At 39.5% G+C, this 14,920-nt stretch overlaps 1 protein-coding gene across 4 annotated transcripts in view; it reads left to right on the top strand.

Annotated features, from left to right (window-relative positions):
• The window catches only part of Alpk2 (alpha kinase 2), a 135,252-nt gene that overhangs the window by 47,467 nt on the left and 72,865 nt on the right, over window positions 1-14,920 (top strand). The gene's annotated exons all lie outside the window — the stretch shown is intronic.

Here is a 14,920-nt window from a genome sequence, read left to right as displayed (position 1 = left end):
AAAATTGGAAGGAAATTTATGCTCCCTTAATAATGATAGGGCAGTAACTTAAAAAGATGGAATTAATAGGAATAGTTAGCACATGAAGAATACTGTACTTAACATATCTACATACCTACAGTTTTAATTTTGTTTTTATATTAAGGGGATTCAAATGGGCTTTGCACTGGTGCTGACTATAAACTAGACTTTGGCTTTTGCAAACTATCTTTTAAAGGTTATGCAACAATTATTTTTAGTATACTTCATGTCTTTCTTTCTGCAAGCTTGTAATGGGAATCTTGTATTTTTATAGAAGACTAGAGCATCCAAAGGAGTCCAAATATTTCCCAGTACAATTTCTTCAGCTTTGTCTTCGAAATAAAAAAAAAACTAATACACTGATTTCAAAACAACTTGTTATGAAATAACTCATCTGAAAATCTCCAACTCCTAGGAAGCTTTTGACTGAGATGTGTTTTTCTAGTCAAATTTCCCAGATAAAATTGCAGTTGTATAGTTTTCTTTTTGCATGTGAGCCTGTTGGATGCTATTTAGTTCTTTAAATATGCTGCTTAGAAACTCACACATGGGTGACCATAGATTCATGCCCAAGACGAGTTTAAAGAGTCAATGTTAAGTTTTAATGTGGATAGATGCAGCATTTCTTTTCTATTCATAAAATTATTTTCCATGGTGAGTGCCTTTTTGCAGCTCTTTATCCACTGAGAATATTCCATTGGACAAATTGCTTTTATTATTAAAGGTCGAGGGTGAGAAAAAGTGGCCCGAAAGTAGTAAGTGGAGGGAAAAGAGGCTACTGACAATGTCAGTCATGGGAGATGATTTCTAACTCTTCCAATGCTCCAATGCTCAAAACTTCAAGGAGCAGGAGGGAGGGATCCTGTTATCATCCTCAGCCTATGCCTAAACTGAATTCTGAGATCAAAGCCCCTGTGAGCAGCAGGCTCGCTCATTTACTGGCAGTGCAATTAAATAAAATGGACCATTTCTAGTAAGGTTGTCTAATGTGTGCAGTCTCTGGACAATCTAATGGGACATTGTTACTTAACTATTCTCTCATATACATTCATGAGTACATGCCCATCTCCTCATCACCTGTGCTATGTCATGTGACTAAGACAGTTCTCTCAGAACTGCACACATTCCTATTCAGAAAGTTAAATAAGAGCTTGTGTCTTTTGCAAGAAAGGGACCATGTCTCACCTTGCAATGCTCAGTAGTAGAGCTGACCTCTCACTCAAGGGACGCAGAAATTTGAATGGGACTTGGACATGCTGGAATAGTTCTCTGCAACCTTATGCTAAAAATAGAACTTCTGGGCAAACTGTGGCATTTCTTTTTCTTGACTAAAGCTGCAAAATTTGGCCACAGGGTCTGGCATATTTAAAAATGCAGACTCTTTTACCTATATAAAATGTTACTATTTATTTTTAGCACACATCAGGAAAACGAACTCAAAACCAAGGTGAAGTCACTATACAATATGGCCACAGTGATAGCAAATGGTTAATTATTATTGCAGATGGGATACAGCAAAGTAGGAGTCATTTGCAACTTAGTTTTCATAATGCTGTCCAGAAAAAAAAAATGCTAGTGCATCTTACCACAACTAAATCCAAAGACATTTTAACATTTATTCTCAGATCTTTGAGGCTGTGGGCAACTACAAATTTTAAATGGTTATTTCTGAGTTAGGGTTAATATTAATAAACTTGCCCATTCTAGAGTCTTGCCTGATTTACTTACCTTGAGCTGTCTTTCTGCAGAAATAGTGATTAACAGCTTATCTTTTAGCATATCTTCATCACATATTGCTTTTAGCATCTTGAGAAAAAAATCCATTTTTCCAATTTAATTTTCTGACCTAAAAGCAGAGCCTTTTGCAAAATTTTTCCTAACTAAAAAGATGTCGTTAGGTGTGTTTTTCCTCTCTCTCTCTCTCTCTCTCTCTCTCTCTCTCTCTTTCTCTCTCTCTTAGTATAAGGCCATCTTGCTATAGTTTGTTTTGAAGTAGTATTCACCCAGGCTAGGGTTGGAAAGCCCCCAGTTTCCCTACATTTATGGAAGATTCCAAAGTTAATTCCTGTTTGGGAGTGGAAAATACAGGGTACCCCAGGCTAACTTGGATCTTTTTCAAGGGTCACACTGCCAACTCTTCTTCTTGGTTTTGAGTTCTCTGACTCAACTCCGAGGCATGGTCTGCCAGTCTTCTCATCTTAAGTTTCTTTCTCTAGCCACCCTGGGGTAAGATCATCCTCACTCCTAAATCAGAAATACTCTGTGTGCCCTTCCGTAGAGATGGCTAGCTTCATCCTAGAGAGTTTTGCATTTGTTTGGGGTCCTGAAATTCTAAGTGTACAGCATGGAAATGGATTCTCTGGTTCTGGGAGCTGAGAGTCTTTCTGATCAGGGGTAATCACTAAGCAAACAATTAGACTCCATATGGAAGGAAATTTGCTTAGTGTGTTCTGTCATGGATAAATCTGAAGTTCTCGGAATCGTGCCCGCCACTTGCTAGGCATTGAATAAGTATCTGTAGGGTACAAGATTGAATGCCTAGTTGGTGTTATTCCAGTGGTCATTTCTCCAGCCACTCAACAGTCTTCGTTTCCCTGAGCACGTTCTTAGGTTGCCTTCACATTCAAGAGCTGCCACCAGCTCCCTACTTGTGGCGCAGACACTTCCTTCTGCTCTTTCGGCCTTGGGTGTGGATTAGTTCATTACAAAGACCACCCATGCCTTGCACTTGGGTTCCTTTGTGCATGCTGGGGGCGCACTACAACCGTGGCTTTTGTTCCTGAAGGCTGGTTTCTCACCTACTTTTAATTGAAGTTTTTTTTTTTTTTTTCTTCTGTATTTTTAGGGAAGGATCTACAGGGTGTTCAGGGTCTCCCTACTACATCATCGGACTCATAGTGATCCGCCTGTTTACAGCCTCCTAAGAGCTGGGATTACAGGCATGTGCCACCACGCCCGGTCTCAATTGCTATCTCAGCGCGCCCTGGGGGCAGGGTCTGCTGGCTGGCCCGGTGATCTACCTCAGTCCCTGAGTCTCCTTGCAGGTGCTTTAATCTGCTGAGCTGTTTGGCCAGCCTTTAATTGAAGTTTTTATTAAGTCAAATTCACATGCACATGTAATTGTAGGAAATAATAAGGAGAGATGGCCATACACTTTGTACAGCGTCCCTTAGTGATAACAGTTTACGAAATGACTGTATAATATCACAACCAAGATGAAGACTTTGGTACAATCTTCTGAGCTTACTCAGATTTCCCCAGTTTTACTTGTACTCGTGTGTGTATGTGTGTGTGTGTACACTTACCAAGATCTATATTGGGGATGGGGGTTGGCTCTGTGGTAAACAAGGTCTTGGGTTCAGTCCTCAGCACTAGAAATATAAACTATAGGTATTTATACCTATAAACTATAGGTATTTAATAATCTATTACCAGAGCCAAGATATTGAACAGAGATAGAGAAGTCTTTGGTTAGCCCTAGACATTGAAGATAATTTTTTTCTATCAGTTTCACAGCATTAAATCTATTATTCATTTTAAATTAATTTTTGTTGAAAGTATAAAGTTTATATTAAGATATATTTTATCATTTTTTTGCCTAGGGCTGCTCCATTCTTCCAACACCATTTATTAATAATGATTTATAGAATTTTGTATTTTTAAATTAACTTCAATGGTACATTAGTGATACTCTTTTTAAACAAGGAATTGAACTCAAGACCTTGGGCTTGCTAAGCAGGCTCTGTGCCACTGAGCTATACATAAAGATGATATTCATCATAAGGAATTTGTACCTGGACATAATATATCTTGGTGTTTCTTTTTCCCCCATTCCCATTCCCCTCCCCTCCCTTCAACCTCTCTTCCCTTCATTTACAAAAGCACTGTTTCCATTTTTTCCTTCTAGTCTCTTTTTTTTCCTGTTCACTTCCTACCCTTCCTCTCTCTTCCCTTCTCCTCTTCCCATTTGAACACTTTTATCCCAACTGTTCAATATCTGTAGTCCATTTGGGTCCTTATTTATACTTTCAGTTTCTCACACAAGAGAATCAATGCCATATTTAAACATATGTGTCTGATTTATTTCAACTTAGAAAAGCGTCTCAAGGTGCACACATTGACCTAAAAATGTCTCAATTTTATCCTTCTCTCTGGCTGAGTATTATTCTATCGCATATAAAAACCACATTTTCTTTATCCCTTCATCCACTGATGGGCATCTAGGCTGTTTCTAAGATTGAGCAATTACAAAGTGCGCTGCCATAAACATGAATGTGGGGCTGGCAAGATAGCTCAGCAGACTAAGCATCTGCTTAGGCAAGCACAGGGATGGGGGTTCAATCCCCAGTACTACATGCCATGCCAGCCCTGCCCCAGGGCATGCAGAGCAGGCCCCAAACACTGGACGTCGTGGCACATGCCTGTAATCCCAGCACGGGGCACACTGAAAACAGGAGGATCACTATGAATCTGAGCTGTCTAGTGAGACACTGTACCAAATACATTTTTTTTTTTAAATGGGTGTGCATATGGCATGGTAGTATGATTTAAAAAAAAATGTGGGAAGATACCAAGAAAAAAATTAGATGGGTCAAATGAAACTTCTATTTTTAGTTTTTTGCAGAATCTCCATACTGATTTCCATCTTGGTTGTACCAATTCACATTCCTACTAAAAGTAAAATTTCTTTTTTCTCACAGCCTGTTGGGATTTGTTGTTGATTGATTTCTTGATAATAGACATTCTTTCTGGAGTGAGATAAAATTTTAGCATTGTGTTAATTTGCATCTTCCAGATATCCAGGGATGCTAAACAGTTTTTCATATACTTACTTGCCAGTTCTATTTCTTCATCTGAGAAGTATCTCTTCATTTCAGATGCCCATTTTTGGACTGAATCTTTAAATTGGGAGCATCTGAGGGTTTTTTTAGTTCTTTATATATTCTAGATATTAGTCCTTTGTCTGAAGAACACCTGGTAAAATTTTCATCCCTTTATGTATTATTCCCTGTGTGATCAAGGTTTGTTCATGAAGTCTTTGCCTACATGTATGACATCAAGAGTTGCACCTGTTTTATCTTCCAGTGGATGGAGTGTTTTTGTTTTATTTTTTGACCTTTGATCTATTTCAATTTTGGTTTAGTACAAATGAGAGATATGGACTAAGTTCAGTCTCTGGCATGTGAAAAGCCAGTTTTTCCAGCATCAGAAATAAAGAAGCTATCTTTCTTCCAGTGAAAGCGTTTTACCCTTTTGTCAAAGATAAGGTAGATTGAGAGTGATTGGAATTGTTTCTGCATCTTCTATTCTGTTCCATTGATCTTGGGGTCTATTTCTTTTGTCGGTACCGTGTTGGCTTTATTTATTTATTTTTTATATCACAGTAGCTTTGTAATATGACTGCAAATTGGGGATTGTGGTTCCCTGTGCCTTGCTTTTGTTGCACAGAATTACTTTCACTATTCTAGATCTCTATCAGTTCCAAAGGAATTTTAGTAATGTTTTCTCTAGTTCTGTGCAGTATGCAATTGGTATTTTAATTGGGATTGAATTAAATCTGTATAACAGTTTTGGAATTATGCCGATTTTTCCTACCCAAGAACAGGGGATATTATTCCATTTTCTGATACCCTTTTTGATCTCCTTTTTCACAGTACTGCAGTTTTCAGTGTATAAGTCTTTTCCTTCCTCATTTGATAGATTCTTAAGTATTTACTTTTTCTTGATGCTCTTGTGAAGGTGTGGCTTCCCCAATTTCTCTCTCAGTGCATTTGTCTTTTGTTTACAGGAATGCTGTCCATGTTGTGACTTTATGTCCTGTTTTATCATCCAGTGGAAGATATCTTCCAACTGTGCTGCCAGAATTTGGTTCTTAATTCTAGAAGTCTTTTGGTAGAGTTTTTGGGGCTTTCTGTGTACACTATCAGTCATCAGCAAATAATAATTTAATTTCTTTCTTTTCTATCTATATTCCCTTGATTTTTTATTCTTGTCCAATTGCTCTGGCTAATATTTCCAGAACTCCTAAATTGAATACAAATGGTGATAGCAGACACCCTTGTCTTGTTCCTGCTTTTAGAGTGAAAGTTTTCAATTTTTAACTATTTAGTGTAGTGAACCCTTTTTGATCCTCATCCTGGTCCAAGAAGCTTATATTTGTAATCTCAAAGATATGTTGTTGGAATCCCACCAAGTTAATTCCAGTCTACCACTCCTGGTGCAACCCATGGTGAAAATAAAGACACTAAAGTATATTTATAATTATGGGAGCCAAGAGGTCCTAAGTCCAGTCATGGTGATAGCTATCTGGAAAAAGGGCCTTGATCCAGGGCCAAACCCAGGTTTTATTCAATTATGAAGGAAGATTGGCTTGAGGATGAATGACTGAAAATTGCAAGAAGTTGGTGAGTATTGTGAGCTGGGCTAAGTAGGAGGCCTGCATTTACCTCTATGATATGCAGAAAAAGTGATTTGCGTTACACTAATGAGATAGTATCTAATGTTTTGGGGTCTGGTGCTAAAGCTTGGATGTGTAATCTTTCAAGCCCCAGGAAGTCATAGCCTCTATCTTGAGGCTTGATCCCAGCTGGCAGTGTGGAGCACTAGCTCTTTGTCCTGTCTCAACCTGGCTCATGTTAATGAGCAGCAGGTGTGGGCTATTAGGGAAAAATGCATGCCATCTTCAAAGACTACCACCAGCACCTCGGCTAGACCAATATACATTGCTTAAAGCCAATTGAAAGGATAAGGAAAAGTCCTAGCCAGCTCTGTACCTATCAATACATGGATATAAGGTCAGGCACAGTCAAAAGGGAGACAACTACTCTTCCTTTAAGGAGAGTCACCCAGCTGGTCCTCCACATTTAGTACGATGTTGGCTATTGGTTTATCATAGATGGTTCTCATTAAATCGAGGTACAGACCATCTGTTCACATTTTCTGCTAGGGTTTTTTTTTTTTTTTTAATCACAAGTGGGCATTAGACATTGTCAATTTTTTTCTGCATCTATTGAGATGATCACGTGATTTTATTTTTTTATCATGTGATTTTAATATCTATTTTTTAAAAAGAACAGTTAGTGCACTTCTAGATACCTCGTAAGTGCTCAATACATATATTACAGTCTCATCTCCTGTCTGAGGTCAGATAGAAGTTCAACCACCTCTGTGCCAGGAATTTTTACCTGTGGCCATGACAACATCAGTCCCACAACCAAGAGCTGAGGTTCTAGCCAGGAAAGAGGTTCCTGGGTGGACCCAATAGACAGAACAGATAAACCCAGTTGCACTACAGGTCAAAGGAGCCAAGGGCATTTTGGTTCTAAGACACAGTTAACACTAGAAGTATTTGTGTCATTTGGAATGAAAGGATTAGTCGAGTTATGTTATCATTCCTGGATTTTCACTCAATCTGAGGATTGATTGGCTTAAACAGAAAGGGTAAGGCAGACATAGAGACCAAGAGCTTGAAGTCCAAGTTCAGCAGTTCCTACTAAATGTTGTACTCGTGCTTCTTAAGGTGACACGGCCACCCTCATCCACAAGCTCCCAGTTATGTTTTAAACAACAGAGATTTACCTTCTTTGTACTAAGCAGATCTGAGCTGATGGTGGCATGAAACCTTGTGTCTATCTAAAGTCCAGCTTAGGTGCTGGCAGGCAAGGCAGGAAGAGGAATACCACAGCCTGCAAATGTGTGGGCACCCAGGAATGGGCAGAGCACCAAGCGTGTCTCTAGCAAGTATCATGGAGGGGTGGGCATAGGAAAAGAAAAGCTGATAATTCTAAGCTTCCTTATAATATAGCTTCATATCTGGGACAGAAGGACTTGAAATTTTGAATGATTTTGCACAGCAAATTGTGTCCTTCAAAAATAACAGCTTTTAAAACAGTGGCACCAGAAGTCTGATAAGCCAGACCCCTGCTGATGACCAGAAGGGTGGAGGTCTTACTGGCTCCTCTGTCCAGAGTGGCTTTCAGGCCTCTTGTCAGCACCAATCATAGCAGACCCAAGGAGTAACATAAAAAATTTTTTTCTGTTGTTTTATTTTTTAATGAATTTAGGACAGGGTGTACAGGGTCTCACTATGTACATCAGACTTGTAGTGATTCTCCTGTTTTCAGCCTCCCAAGCACTGGTACTACAGGCATGCACCATCACGCCCAGTCTCAACTGCAGTCTCAGCGCACCCTAGGGTCGGGCCCAGCATGGCATGCCAGGGATTGAATCCTGGCCACTGTGCTCTGCTGAAGCAGGCACTTTAGTCCACTGAGCTATCTGCCCCCTCCCATTTTATTTTTAGTGACAAAGCTTGCATTGCCACATCTGCCAAGTTTTACTAACCAAATTCTTTACTGTATGAGCTCACTATAGTCATTGTGCTCAGTCCTTGTTAAATAATTACAGGCTAATTAGTAGTTATATCCCTGTAGTTCACTGTGTGGTCTGTGGTTTCAAAGGTTAAAAATGCAGGCTCTCCAGCCTGCTCCAGTCCTGAGTTAGAACCCCAATTTTCATGAGATTCCTATCTACACTGAGATTCCAGAACCCCTGGTCTGGAAGAAATCAAAAGGCAGTGGGCCCTCCCTCCCTCACTGTATAGGGAGTCACCAAGGAACTGCCAAGGAGTTCCGCCCCCAGAGATTTTTGTCATGATCAGATCCACAGTGTGGCTTGGGCACTGAGAGTCTGGCAAGCTGCCGGGCGATTCCCTACAACTTCAAGGCTGAGGAACCTTCAGAGCCACGTGTGATGTCAGCTACCTGTGCATGCGCCGCCCTGTGGGTACTGATTTTAGCAGAGTAGCTCTAGGCGAGGGCTGGGGCATGTGTGCTTTCACCAGAGCTCTGAACAGTCTCAGGTCACTTGAGGCACAGCCTGGGCAGAGGCCATGGGAAGTGGAATGCAGAGTCTTTTTGGAGGAGGGGTCCAAGTTCCCACCCCAGTGAAGTAGGGTGGCTGAGATCTAAAAGTAGTATGCATCTTGAATGGCTTTCTCAGGGATCCTGGAGTCCATCCCCTGACTTCTCAAGATTTTAGCCAAGAAGCAAAGTATCAGATGACCCAATACTACTTTTCTAACAGTGGCAGTAGGTAGTCTTCACACTTGAGGTCCTTTTGCTCTACTGTGCTATTTGCATTCCTCAAACACCTCACATTACACAAAATCTCACACTAACCTGCAAGGGCTTCTGGGGAAATGGAATTTCCTGCAAGTCAGTTATGAAGTAGACCATTTTAAGACCATAGATAAGCAAAAGCAAAAGGTGTACAGAGGAACTCACTTGAGCTACCAGGTAAGTGCCTCAGGTTGGCTGACCACAAGCATCACACTCACTAAATGCACAACACAGTGGAAATGCTGGACACTTTTTAGTTGGAGTAAGTGAGAGGGTGTAGAGACCTCGAAAACGGAAGTGGATCTCTGAGCTGGCCCAGCTGCCTCAAGTTGAGCCTCCGAGGCTGGACACCTGCTCCAAGGCAGGCAGGCCTGCACATGCTGCTTGACCCCCAGGGTCAACCTCTGTTTCAAATTGTGTTCAAGTGTATGGTATCTTGAAAAGGCCCCAAGTTAATGGCTTTTCCCTTCCCTTCTTGGACATTAGAGAATGTCCAAGATTCTCTAATTTAGTTCAGTCATTTAGTTGTGTCCAGACACAATTATGAATGAATCAACACAGTGTCGGCCTCATACTGATGTCATTCTCCTGTGGACTGATCTCAGCACCTACTCACTTTATTTAGTACTCCTAGCACCAGCTCATTTCAGAAGCTTGTGTGGCCAAGCTGATTACTGGAGCCCGGTGTCATCTTCTGCTCTGGCAGTTCAAGTTCACCATCAGTCCTTGGGGTGTTTTCTCCAAGTGGAGACTGGGATCCTGTGCCCTGGAATTACCTCATGAAGCCCAGAACTCTAAGTGTATTCCACTTTTGCATTTGGTAATAAACTGAAAGATTCTCATGGGCAGTAAGGTTTGCAAGCTATGGGTTTAGTTAGATGTGAAGTGAATGCTACAACTTGAGACATTTTTATCAAGTTGCATAGGAGCTTGAGAACAGGAAGTTTAGGGCTTGTTAAGTGTCTAAGAAAAAAAATCCCTCCCCCCCATATAAATTACCTCTGCTTTCTAGTTGGCTTGTCACAAACTCAGCTTGTTCTTCACCTGTTTGTGTAACTGAAATAGACAGTCCCTGATTTATTGTAACTAATCCAGAGCAGGTGTGCCATTTACAGCTGAGTTTTATTTTGAGGAGCAGAGCAGCGATGGGTGTCTCAGTGGCAGCTGGGGAGGCTGTTGAGAGGAGGGTCACTTGGCTGTGAAAGTGGGTTTTTTGTCCTGTGAGAAGGCTCTGACCGCTGCCTTTCATTGGAGCTGGGTGCCAGACGCAAGCAAGCTTGCTTGGTTCCTTCCTTCCTTCCTTCTTTCCTTCTTTCCTTCTTTCCTTCTTTCCTTCTTTCCTTCTTTCCTTCTTTCCTTCTTTCCTTCTTTCCTTCTTTCCTTCTTTCCTTCCTTCCTTCCTTCCTTCCTTCCTTCCTTCCTTCCTTCCTTCCTTTGTTGCTATGACTTTACACAGACTTGCATCTTTGAAATAAGATGGAAAAAGTATTAAAATGAACAATCATCTATGAAGACAAATGATAAAACTATGATAACCAAAATGGTGTGGTATTAGCCTCCAATAGAAAAACAGGTGAACCCACCTGAGTAGACATTATAAAATCAAATCCAATGTTTAAATCTCTCTCTCTCTCTCTCTCTCTCTCTCTCTCTCTCTCTCTCTCTCTCTCTCTCTCCCTTAAGTGCTGGAATTACAAGTATGCACCACCACTACCACACTTGGCAGGAATTTGGTTTATAATAAGAGTAACTTTTCAGCTTTTAGAGAAAAAAACCCCAGTATCTTTAATGGCAATACAATTAACCATGACACAGAGAAGATAACTAGTGTCTTCCAATAGACCCCAAATGACTTCTGATAGGTCTCTGAGTTACACATAAAAATAAATTCACAAACTATGAAAAAATATGGAAATCATTTTTATGACCTTGGGAGAGATGACATCTTCTGTGACACAAAGAATTAAAACAGAAGAAGAAAAAATAATAATTTTGGTCATATAAAATTAAAATGTTCAGGCTGGGGAGATAGCTCAGTTGTCTAAGTGCCTGCCTGGTAAGCACAAGGACCTGAGTTCAATCCCTAATACCACATGCTGTGCCAGCCCCACCCCCCCAGGCATGCTGAGCTGGCCCCTAAGTCCCAGTGTGGTGGTGCACACCTGTAATCCTAGTGCTGGGGAGGCTGAGACAGGAGGATCACTATGAGTCCGAGCTGCATAGCGAGACCCTGTACCAAATAAATAACTTTTTAAGGGCCAGTGAGATAGCTTAGTGGACTAAGTGTCTGCTTAGCCAAGCACAGGGACTGGGGTTCGATCCCCAGCACCACATGCCATACCAGCCCCACCCCTAGGCATGCTGAGCCAGCCACTGAGTCCAGGCATAGTGGAGCACGCCTGCAATCCCAGGACTGGGGAGGCTGAAAACAGAAGGACACTACAAGTCCCAGCTGCTTAGTGAGGCCTTGTATCAAATACATAAAAATAAATGAATACATAAATAAATAATTTTTAAAATAAAAAACAAATTAAAATATCACATAAAATTAAAGGAAAGCCACACACTGGGAGAAATATACAACGATAACGGCTGTGTTAGACAAAGATTAACTTCCAAAGTATATAAAAAAGATAAGAAAACACTACAAAAAATTTTAAAGGTAGATAAAAAGTTCATAGAAGAGACAAATTATCGATAAAACAGTATATACTCAAGCTCAAGAGTAATCAGCAAAATACAAATTTTTAAAAATACATCTTCTTAAGTCAGCTAGACAAAAATGTAAAAAGATGGTAATGTCAAGTTGACAATGATTGGGCCACGGGTACGGTGTCTGCAGGAGTGTATTTGGCAATATCTTTTAAAACTAAAAGGAACGTTACCCGTGATACAGCATTCTCACTTCTCCGTATTTACTCTTAAGATAGTCTTGCACTGGGGCCCCCGGGGGCATGTGTGCTGGGAAATTGTCTAAGGCAGCATTTACAGAGAAGTGGCTAAGCAATGACCTGTTCAAATAATGGGCATATCAAAGGATGACAAGGAGAAATGCACATTGCAAAACAATACATAGCACATGATGCTGTTTTTGCCCTCAAGCCAATCCATAGTAGTGTGTGTTATTTGTACACATACCTAAGTACATAAAGTTTTTTTTTAGTCTGGAAGGGTACACAGTATAATAATAAAGGTGATTAGAGATGTAAGCAAGAATTGAGAAATTAGAGACATTATTAATAATATTTTAATTTTCTTTAGGAGATTATTTATTACTGATATTATTGAAAATAGACCTTTGGGCTGGGGAGATAGTTCAGTAGAATAAGTGCTTGCCTGGCAAGTGCAAGGTCCTGAGTTCAATCCCTGGTACTGAAAAAAAAAAAAAAAAGAAAGAAAGAAAGAAAAAAAAAAAGAAATAGACCTTTTTAAAAAAAGAACATCATAAACTAAGAGTTAGAAATTGTTGATTGTATTTCAGTTCTGTGATGAACCAGCTGCATACAGTTGAATAATTTCTTCTCTTTTCTTTGGATTCTTTTCTGCAGGATAAACTGAAGAAATTAAACATAAAGATTTTTAAGTTTTTAAGGTATTAAAGTCCCACAGGGTAGGGGAGGTGGCTCAGTGGAATAAGTGCTTCCCTGGCAAGCACAAGGGCTGGAGTTCAATCCCCGGTTCCGCAAAAAAAAAAAATTAAAATAAAAAATAAAGTCCCACAAATCCCTAATTTTGCATCTTTTGCCAAATTTAATGTCTAGTAAAATGGAAGAAAATGTGTCTCTCAAGGCTAAAAAAAGTCTTTCTAAGCATAGAAAGAAAGTGTATAAATATGACAATGTTAAGAATTTTGCTCAGCAAGCTACACCATAAATAAAAATACAAAACACACATAAATACTTAGAACAGTGCCTATGATGTACAAGCAAAGAAAAAATGAATAGCTTAATCAGAAGTGGGCAAGAGAATCAAACAGGCAATTCATAAAAAATGTACAATGCATCAAAACCTTATCACCTCCCACCTTTTTTCCTTCTCTTTATTCTTTCCTTCCTTAATGTTTAGAAATTGTTCTGAAAATCATAATAATCTCATGCTGATAGGATTGTGAGGGACAGATTTGCTCCATATTGCAGGTCAGAGTGCAGATTGGTACAGCCTTTTTGGATGGCTAGTTGGCAATATTCACTAGTACCTTTAAAATGTAAGTTTTAGCCTGGTAATTAGCCTAATCAAATATAAAGATATAAACCAAGCCACCTGAAGAATTTACTTCATAGTATTATTCATAATAGTGAAATTTTAATTGAAGAATTTAACAATTACAATATAGTTAGGTAAATTATGGTACAAAATTCTTTGGAAATTCAGCTATTAAAATAATGTTTTAAAAATACTTTAGGCTATGAGAAAATGATTATAAACTAATTACAAAGATATATATGAAACTAAGGCATATTTATTTTGCAGCTTTTAACTTTTTTATTTTAAAGAAAATAAACAATGAAACTACAGAATTTCAAAACAAAATGATAGGAAATTAAAAATGGTTATTATATTCCTATTGTCACCTTCAAAGTAGTTTCTCAGATTATCAGATAGTAGGCATGTAAGATTAATCAAACAATATAAAGATTATTTCATGCAATGAACTAAGAAAAATTAATAGTGTCATTATCTTAACTCCTTTCCCTCATGCAGTTGTCCTTTCCTTTCCTTTTTTTTTTTTTTTTTATATATATTTGGTAGACGGTCTCACTACACAGCTCCGACTCAGCCTCCCCAGTGCTGGAATTACAGGCGTGCACCACCATGCCCAGTCTTGGTGCCCAGTTCATCATGCTTGGGGCGGGGCTGGGGCAGTATGTGATGCCAGGGATCAAAGTCTGGTCCCTGTGCTTACCTAAGCAGGCACTTGGTCCGCTGAGCTATCTTGCTGGCCCTTGTTCTCTCCTTTGAGCAGTTTCTTTCCCTTACACAATATCTATTGTACTTTTATCTTACAGTTTTGCTCTGTAAGATTAAGCTATTTGCTGTGGTTGCACTGTTTGGTCATTTGCAGACCCTGAGCGAAAGCCCTTGTCATATTTCTTAGTTTAATGTCTTTACAACTTGCTATGATTCTAGCATAAATAGTCCCTTCTTTTGCTCTTACCAAAGACATTTAACACTGTTCTTGGAAAATTAAAAAGGAAGTAGCTTCTATTTCTTTCCTTTAGCTACTTTATAATATAGGGGATCTCTACTTCATTTTACTGAAAAATGGTTTTTTTATAGATTGTAGTGGTACAGCTTTTCTAGATCCCAAGAGACTGCCTGAAAGCCATCAAGAGAGTGGTTCTCTTGGCCACTGAGGGAAATGGCATGGTTATGAACACAGGTAGTAAAGTTATAAACTGGATAGAAGCCCCTGAAAATCTAAAGGCTGAAACACTGAGTTAATGTTGTAAAAAATAGAACCAGTAAATGTGGATAAAGTTTCCTTTATTATAATTTTACTAGAAGTTTATATGGTGAAACCATAGTATATGAAACACCAAATTCCCTGGGGGAATCTACTCAATAATGATAAAGTGTGATTGTGTGTGTCCCTAAAATTCTGTATGTTTCATCTCTAACCTCTAATGTGATACTATCAGGAGATGGCACCTTTGGTTGTGGTTAGAAGAGGTTATAAGAGAGTTGGGCTGGTGAGATGGCTCAGTGGTCTAAAGCACCTACTTAGAACAAGCTTAGCAAAGCACAGGGACCACGGTTCAATCCCCCAGCACCACATGCCA

This window comes from Octodon degus, unplaced genomic scaffold (genome assembly GCF_000260255.1).
Source record: "Octodon degus isolate 3935 unplaced genomic scaffold, OctDeg1.0 scaffold00003, whole genome shotgun sequence".
Taxonomy (NCBI): domain Eukaryota; kingdom Metazoa; phylum Chordata; class Mammalia; order Rodentia; family Octodontidae; genus Octodon; species Octodon degus.
Note: the sequence above shows the minus strand (reverse complement) of the source record. Positions and strands in the feature narration are given on the sequence as shown.